This window comes from Mustela nivalis, assembly GCF_964662115.1.
Source record: "Mustela nivalis genome assembly, chromosome: 13".
NCBI classification, from domain to species: Eukaryota; Metazoa; Chordata; class Mammalia; order Carnivora; family Mustelidae; genus Mustela; species Mustela nivalis.
The window spans coordinates 40,214,727-40,221,641 of NC_139032.1; the positions used below are offsets into that span (position 1 = coordinate 40,214,727).

Below are 6,915 nucleotides of genomic sequence, written 5' to 3' on the forward strand. Positions count from 1 at the left end.
CTGGACCACAACTCTTAGACCCAAAGGCATCAACTGCAATGGTTGAACAGCAGACAGGGAAGACTGAATTCTGAGGTAGTACTCACAACATACAAATCAACTCCAAAGTGTTGCCTTGATTTTTCCACATATTCCCAGAAGTCTTGATCAATGTGTCTAAATATGAAAATATCCATGATTTGGCATGTCTAGAAATGGCTGGACAAGTATTCCTCATCCATCATGAACTACTGGTACATCTTTCAAAGGGATATTAACAAAGATGGCTCCTTTGTTTCTGCTCCAATGGAATGGAATGTCCAGTGGAAAAAAGAGTTTCTTTAACAAATGGTGTTGGGAAATTGGATAGCCACATGCAGAAGAATGAAATTGGACCATTTCCTTACACCACACTGAAAAAATGGACTCAAAATCGATGAAAGACCTCAATGTGATACAGGAAATCATCAAAATCCTTGAGGAGAATACAGAGAGCAAGCAACCTCTTTGAGCTCAGCCACACCAACTTCTTCCTCTAAACATCACCAAAGGCAAGGCCAGCAAGAACAAAAATGAAGTATTTAGGACTTCGACAAGATAAAAAGCTTTTGCACAGCAAAGGAAATAGTCAACAAAACCAAAAGACAACCGAGAGAATGGGAGAAGATATTTGCAAATGATAAATCAGATAAAGGGCTAGTATCCAAAATCTAGAAAGAATTTATCAAACTCAATACCCAAAGAAGAAATAATCCAATCAAGTATATGGCAGAAGGCAGAAGCCCCTGGAAACGAGCGTTGGAAATCCCTTTTACGAAGATGGCACCGAAAGCTAAGAAGGAAGCCCCTGCCCCTCCCAAAGCTGAAGCCAAAGCAAAGGCTTTGAAAGCCAAGAAAGCGGTGCTGAAAGGCATCCACAGTCACAAAAAAAAAAGAAGATTCGCACATCACCTACGTTCTGATGACCCAAGACTCTGCATCTCTGAAGGCAACCCAATTACCCTGGAAAGAGCGCCCCCAGGGGAAACAAGCTTGACCACTATGCCATCATCAAGTTCCCCCTGACTACTGAGTCAGCCATGAAGAAAATAGAAGACAACAACACACTTGTGTTCATTGTGGATGTCAAGGCCAACAAGCACCAGATCAAACAGGCTGTGAAGAAGCTCTATGACATTGATGTAGCCAAGGTCAACACCTTAATCAGGCCTGATGGAGAGAAGAAGGCATACGTTCGGCTGGCCCCTGACTATGATGCTTTGGATGTTGCCAACAAAATTGGGATCATCTAAACTGAGTCCAGCTGGCTAAATCTAAATACAGTTTTTTCATGATTTAAAAAAAAAAAAAAAAAAGAATATGGCAGAAGGCATAAACAGACATTTCTGCAAAGAAGACATCCAAATGGCCAACAGACACATGAAGAAACACTCTACATCACTTGGCATCAGGGAAATACAAAAGGAAATCACAGTGAAATATCACCTCACACCAGTCAGAATAGCTAAAATTAATCAGTCAGGAAATGACAGGTGTTGGCGAGGATGCAGAGAAAGGGGAACCCTTCTACACTCTTGGTGCAGCAACTCTGGAAAACAGTATGGAGGCTTCCTCAAAAAGTTGAAATTAGAGCTACCCTCTGACCCAGCTATTGCACTACTAGATATTTATCCTAAAGATACAAATGTAGTGTGATCCAAAGGGGCACGTGCATCCTAATGTTTATAGCAGCAATGTCTACCATAATCTAACTATGGAAGGGCCTAGATGCCCATCAACAGATGGATGGATAAAGAAGAAGTGATATGGGGCACCTGGGTGGCTCGGTGGGTTAAGCCGCTGCCTTCGGCTCAGGTCATGATCTCAGGGTCCTGGGATCGAGTCCCACATCGGGCTCTCTGCTCAGCGGGAGCCTGCTTCCCTCTCTCTCTCTCTGCCTGCCTCTCTGCCTACTTGTGATCTCTGTCTGTCAAATAAATAAATAAAATCTTAAAAAAAAAAAGAAGAAGTGGTATATATATATACAACGGAATACTATGCAGCCATCAAAACCCCTGAAATCTTGCCATTTGCAATGACATGGATGGAACTAGAGGGTATCATGCTAAGCAAAATAAGTCAATCAGAGAAAGACAATTACCATACCATCTCAATGATATGAGAAATTTAAGAAACAAGACAGAGGATCATAGGGAAACGGCAGGAAAAATGAAACAAGATGAAACCAGAGAGGGAGACAAACCATAAGAGACTCTTAATCTCAAGAAATAAACTGAGGGTTGCTAGAGGAGAGGGGGCTGGAGAGTTGACTGGGGGAGGGTATGTGTTAGGGAGTGCTGTGAATTGTGTAAGACTGATGAATCCTAGACCTGTACCCCTGAAATAAACAATATATTATATGTTAATAAAAAATAAATAAAAATACATATCAGGACACCAAGTTTCAGAGTGTTGTTGGCTTTCCAAATTTCCTATGCCATAGGTGGCAGAGTGAGAAATTTCAGTTCAGGTTTGTCTCAGTAATGTCTAAGTACAGGTTTAAGAACCAGCTCTATGGGAAACAAAAGCCATGATCTGCAGCCAGGGCCAATTTCCATCACATAAGTACTCCCACCATGGTCAATTTTAATCTACCAAAATAACATCTAGTTTCACAAAGCTTAGCATTAGACTCTTACAAGCTGCTGTGTGCTGGGTTTAGCACACTACTGGTTTCACTTCAAGTTTAGGGTGTTTTCTACTGAGCTAAGGTTGTTAGCCAGGCTGCTAGTCCTGTCTTGGTGGCTGAAGATCCCACCAATAGCTAGAACACAATCACCCCCTGTAACCTTTGAAAGTTGGTGACTCCTGTATTCCAGACTATTTTACAGCTGGTCATATTACCAACAAATCTACTCATCAGGAATGGTCTTCTTTCCCTAAAGACCAGCTACCCACCTCTGCTTTTAGACATGAATTTAACAGAAGATCTTAAAGTAACAACCACCAAATATGCCTGTCTTTTTACTTCCGTCCTTTAAAAAAGTCCCAAAACAAAACAAAACAAAACAAAACAAAAAAGGAAAAACATTCCCTGTTGGGACTTTTTCAAGGAGAACTTCTTTAAGCTTTATAATTGTTTTGTGGCAGAAACGGCCGTTGATAAGTTATGTTCATGTACAAACAGCAATGTTATTATGTGAAGCTGCTTATTGTTAGTGTCTTTAGGCAGAAAAAAAATGTTTAGAAACCCTCAGTGAATCCCCCAAGTTTTTCCTTGGGATTGTCTGGGATGACTTGGAATGCTAGCAGAATCCACATGGATGATTAGAGGGGAGGCTTTCGGCACTCTTGAAAACTCTCACGTTACTCTCTCCCCTGGGAAGCTGCTGAGGAACATGTTGTATTGGGAGTGCAAAGCCGCTAGGTCAATGGAATTATTTCTTTGTGACTTGGGAATTTCTCAGAGCCAGAAATGTGATCCAAGCTTCATCCCTGTGACTGAGGAAAATTGCATCAGCTGCGCAAAGGATACCAGATCTCAATATTTAAGGGATGCCCTGGATGGCAGATGTTGAAGCATGGTTACTGGACGCCCATGCTACCATGTGTGCTGAAGCTTGGTTTATTGTCTCTGACTTAGCAGTGAAAGTTGAGAAAATACTTGAGAGAAGATCATGGCAGAGTAACATGACTGTTAGGAAGAAAAGTGGTGTTATTTATGTGTGTTTATGCACATACAAGTTGTGTGTATATGGTGCTGCGTGCATATAGGGAAAACCAAAAAGGCCTTGAATGAAAGAAGACAGGCAACAGGTGAAATGGACTCTTCAGCTGAAGGTCAAGAGACTGTTCTTTTCTGAGCGTTGTTACTGTCTAACTTCACGTCTGGAATCATTATTTAGCTTTAGCTTTTCTTGTCCTTAATTCTTTTAGTTAGAAACATGAGGGTTTGAAATCTATGGGGTCACTTCTGCTTCTTCTCTTTTAATTCCTAAATTCCAGAAGATAAATAATGCTTTTATTCTCAAAAATGACTTGAACAAGATGTATTTCAAATGAAACAAAACATATCCAAAGAGTAGCACTTAAAAATGGTATTAGCCTAGAATTTAAGCAAAACTCCTGATTTTTTTCCTTGGGCCAAGGCTGTATCCACATACACCTGGATAAAAGTGGAAAAAAAAAATATGCCAATCACCCAGATGGCTCTAAGTGTTTGATATCTGTCATCATGTGGGCCAAACACCTGGATGATTGCTTGCATTTTCACTTTTTAGCCAGATGTTCTGAAATTATTTAGGTATGGCTTGGATAAAAAGTGGATGCTTTTATTCCACAAGGTAGAATAGGGTACAGTAAGAGGTAGAAAAAGAAGATGAGAAATTTTTGAGTTGCCTATTCCATTGTCAGACACTTTTCCTCATATTTTTTTTATAATTAATCTCCATAAAAAGACCGTAAGGCATTGTCACCAAATTACAGATTAGGAAATGGAAGCAAAGGAATTTAAATTATTTGCTAATGTCAGACATCTAAGAAATATTAAAGCTGCGACTTGAAGTTGTATCATGGGGAGAACTACTAGAAATGAACACAATTAAGTTATAGGTGATGAAATTAAATGCTAAAAAAGAGTTGCAACATAAATAAGTTAATACCAACATCCATGTAGATATAGAAACAGACAGAACTGTTGCTACTATCGTTTATCTTCAGGACTTTTTAACCCAAGCCGGTAATAAGTGTCCATGGAAAGAGTAAGAAAAACCAGCCCAGGAGAAATGGCACAGTGTTGCCTAGATCTCTTTGTGTGCCACAACTTTTTTTTTTTTTTGGCTCTGACCAGACAGTGAAATTGAACACAATTGTCTCATTAATTGTTTCGCCTCCCTGGAGTTAGGAATTTTGGATGATTTTATAGAAATAACATAGTTCGTCATTAAATGTATGTGAAATGGCATGCAAATATCTGAATGATGATGATTTACTGGGGAGAAGATTCTGAAGATTGGATTTTATAACTCCTTGTAAATAACCTGGGGGGTAAACTTCCCTCTGTACACAGCAAAAGCAAATTGGCCCATCCCAAGGTTTTCAACAATGTCTTGATCTTTGGGGAAACAATGAATCAGATTCTTCCCCCTTTTATATGCCAAGGAACATAAATTCCCAAGCCCACACAGAAAAGAAATCATATACACCTCCAACAAGACTCTGCTCTTCTATAAGGTAGAAATGACTCACAGCCAAAGGCTACCAGTTCTGATCACAGAAACACTGCAAAGAGCAGAGCTGATTAAGCTTTTAGAGAATTGTTAAGGCAAAACTACTCCACAACTTTCCCAGACAGTAAGCACAGGAGAGGAGAATACTCTACACATTGAAGAAAAGAATATTTTGGGTCTTGAATATAATCATGCAAATCCGAGAAGGCAGATTTAGTCACAAGTTTACAATACTCCAGTTGCTGACCTGCTGGTTAGAGCACTGGGAAAAACATTCATTTTCTAAATAAATATAGGGATGAGAATTTACAGGGTAAGGAAATGGGGGTGAAGAAGGACAGAGGAGTGTATAAATATTGGTTCCAAAATATGAGTGAATGGGTTAGAGATAATGCACCCTCTGGAAATAACAAATGTTGTAAGTTTTCAGAAAAAGAAATAAATTATAAGAGAATTTGGATGGCCTTTTATGGGCTGAAGTAGAAGGAAATTAAATATCTTCAATAAGATTCTTGAGAGAAATTTTGTATAACTGTATTATTTAAATATTAGGAGAAAAAAAAATCAAAATCAGCCAAAATTCAACAGGGAATAATCTCTTTGGAAAACTTATCACATACATATCTACAAATATGTAAGAGACAAAGACTATGGAGACAAATTATGTGTCTTGTCTATACACTCAGGCCCTTTCTGACCCAGCCCCACCCAGGGGCAGATGCTAAAAATGTTCAACACTTAAACTCAGTCCTACCCTGTGCTCAGTCCAAGCTTGAGCATTATTTTAGAGATCCCATCCTCCTTAATCAGTAGAGCCTGGAATTCTTCTTGCTGCCAATATGGGTATCTGAGGTTGTCCAATGCTAGGAATAAAAATGGCTAAAATGTACTCAGCATTGAGCTTCTGCCAGTTTTCTTTCTAAATACTTTATATACAGTATCATCTTTAAATCTCAAACAACCCTATAAGATAGGTGTTGCAATCTCTTTTTCTGGGGAGTGAGGACATGTTCCAAGAGGTTAAGTGATGTGCTCCAGGATACTCAACTAGTTAAGTTACAGAACTAGGAAGCAAAGGGTATGCTAGTCACCGCTACAGAGGACCACCATACCGTTCCACATGTTTTCCCACCCAGCACACACTCACATTTTTTAAATTATAAACTCAACTAATACCCCCAAAGATTTGAAACTCAACCTTACCTAGGTCTCCTTCCAACAGCGTCTGTATATTTGTCATTCTATCTTTGAAGACTGAAGGGGTCACAAACATTAGCCCAACCTATGGACTTACCATCTATCTGAACACACATGTCTTGCTCTATTCTCTAGGATGGTTCCCTCAGAGGTGGAACCACTTGATCATCCCAGAGTTGCCTAAACCCCTTGGCACTGTATATTGGAATTTTGTCATCATGCACCAAGCCCAACCATATAAAGGTATTTCTTCTTTCTCCCATGAGCCCTATCACATTTTGATAAGTAATTCTTCATCCTCCAATGAACACAATTTATAGCCAAGTTGGTCTGAGGCTGAGAACACAAAGTTTCTGTCATGTTCAGATGACAGCTAAAATAACAAAGTGCTTATTTCATTCCTCACATCCATGACATGATGCACCTCCATCAACTAAAGGAAACACTCAGCCATCAGGATGGTCTTGTTTCTTTCTAGAACAAGACCCTCAAGCCCCACATTCCCCTCTCTATGAAGTTTCCAAGCTACAGA

General features: G+C 39.6%; 1 pseudogene across 1 annotated transcript; it reads left to right on the plus strand.

Moving 5' to 3' along the window:
* The first annotated feature begins 783 nt into the window (after nucleotides 1-783).
* Nucleotides 784-1,330, plus strand: LOC309847031 (large ribosomal subunit protein uL23 pseudogene; annotated as a pseudogene). Its single transcript has one exon. The product of its transcript is annotated as a large ribosomal subunit protein uL23 pseudogene (transcript).
* The last annotated feature ends 5,585 nt before the right edge of the window (nucleotides 1,331-6,915 follow it).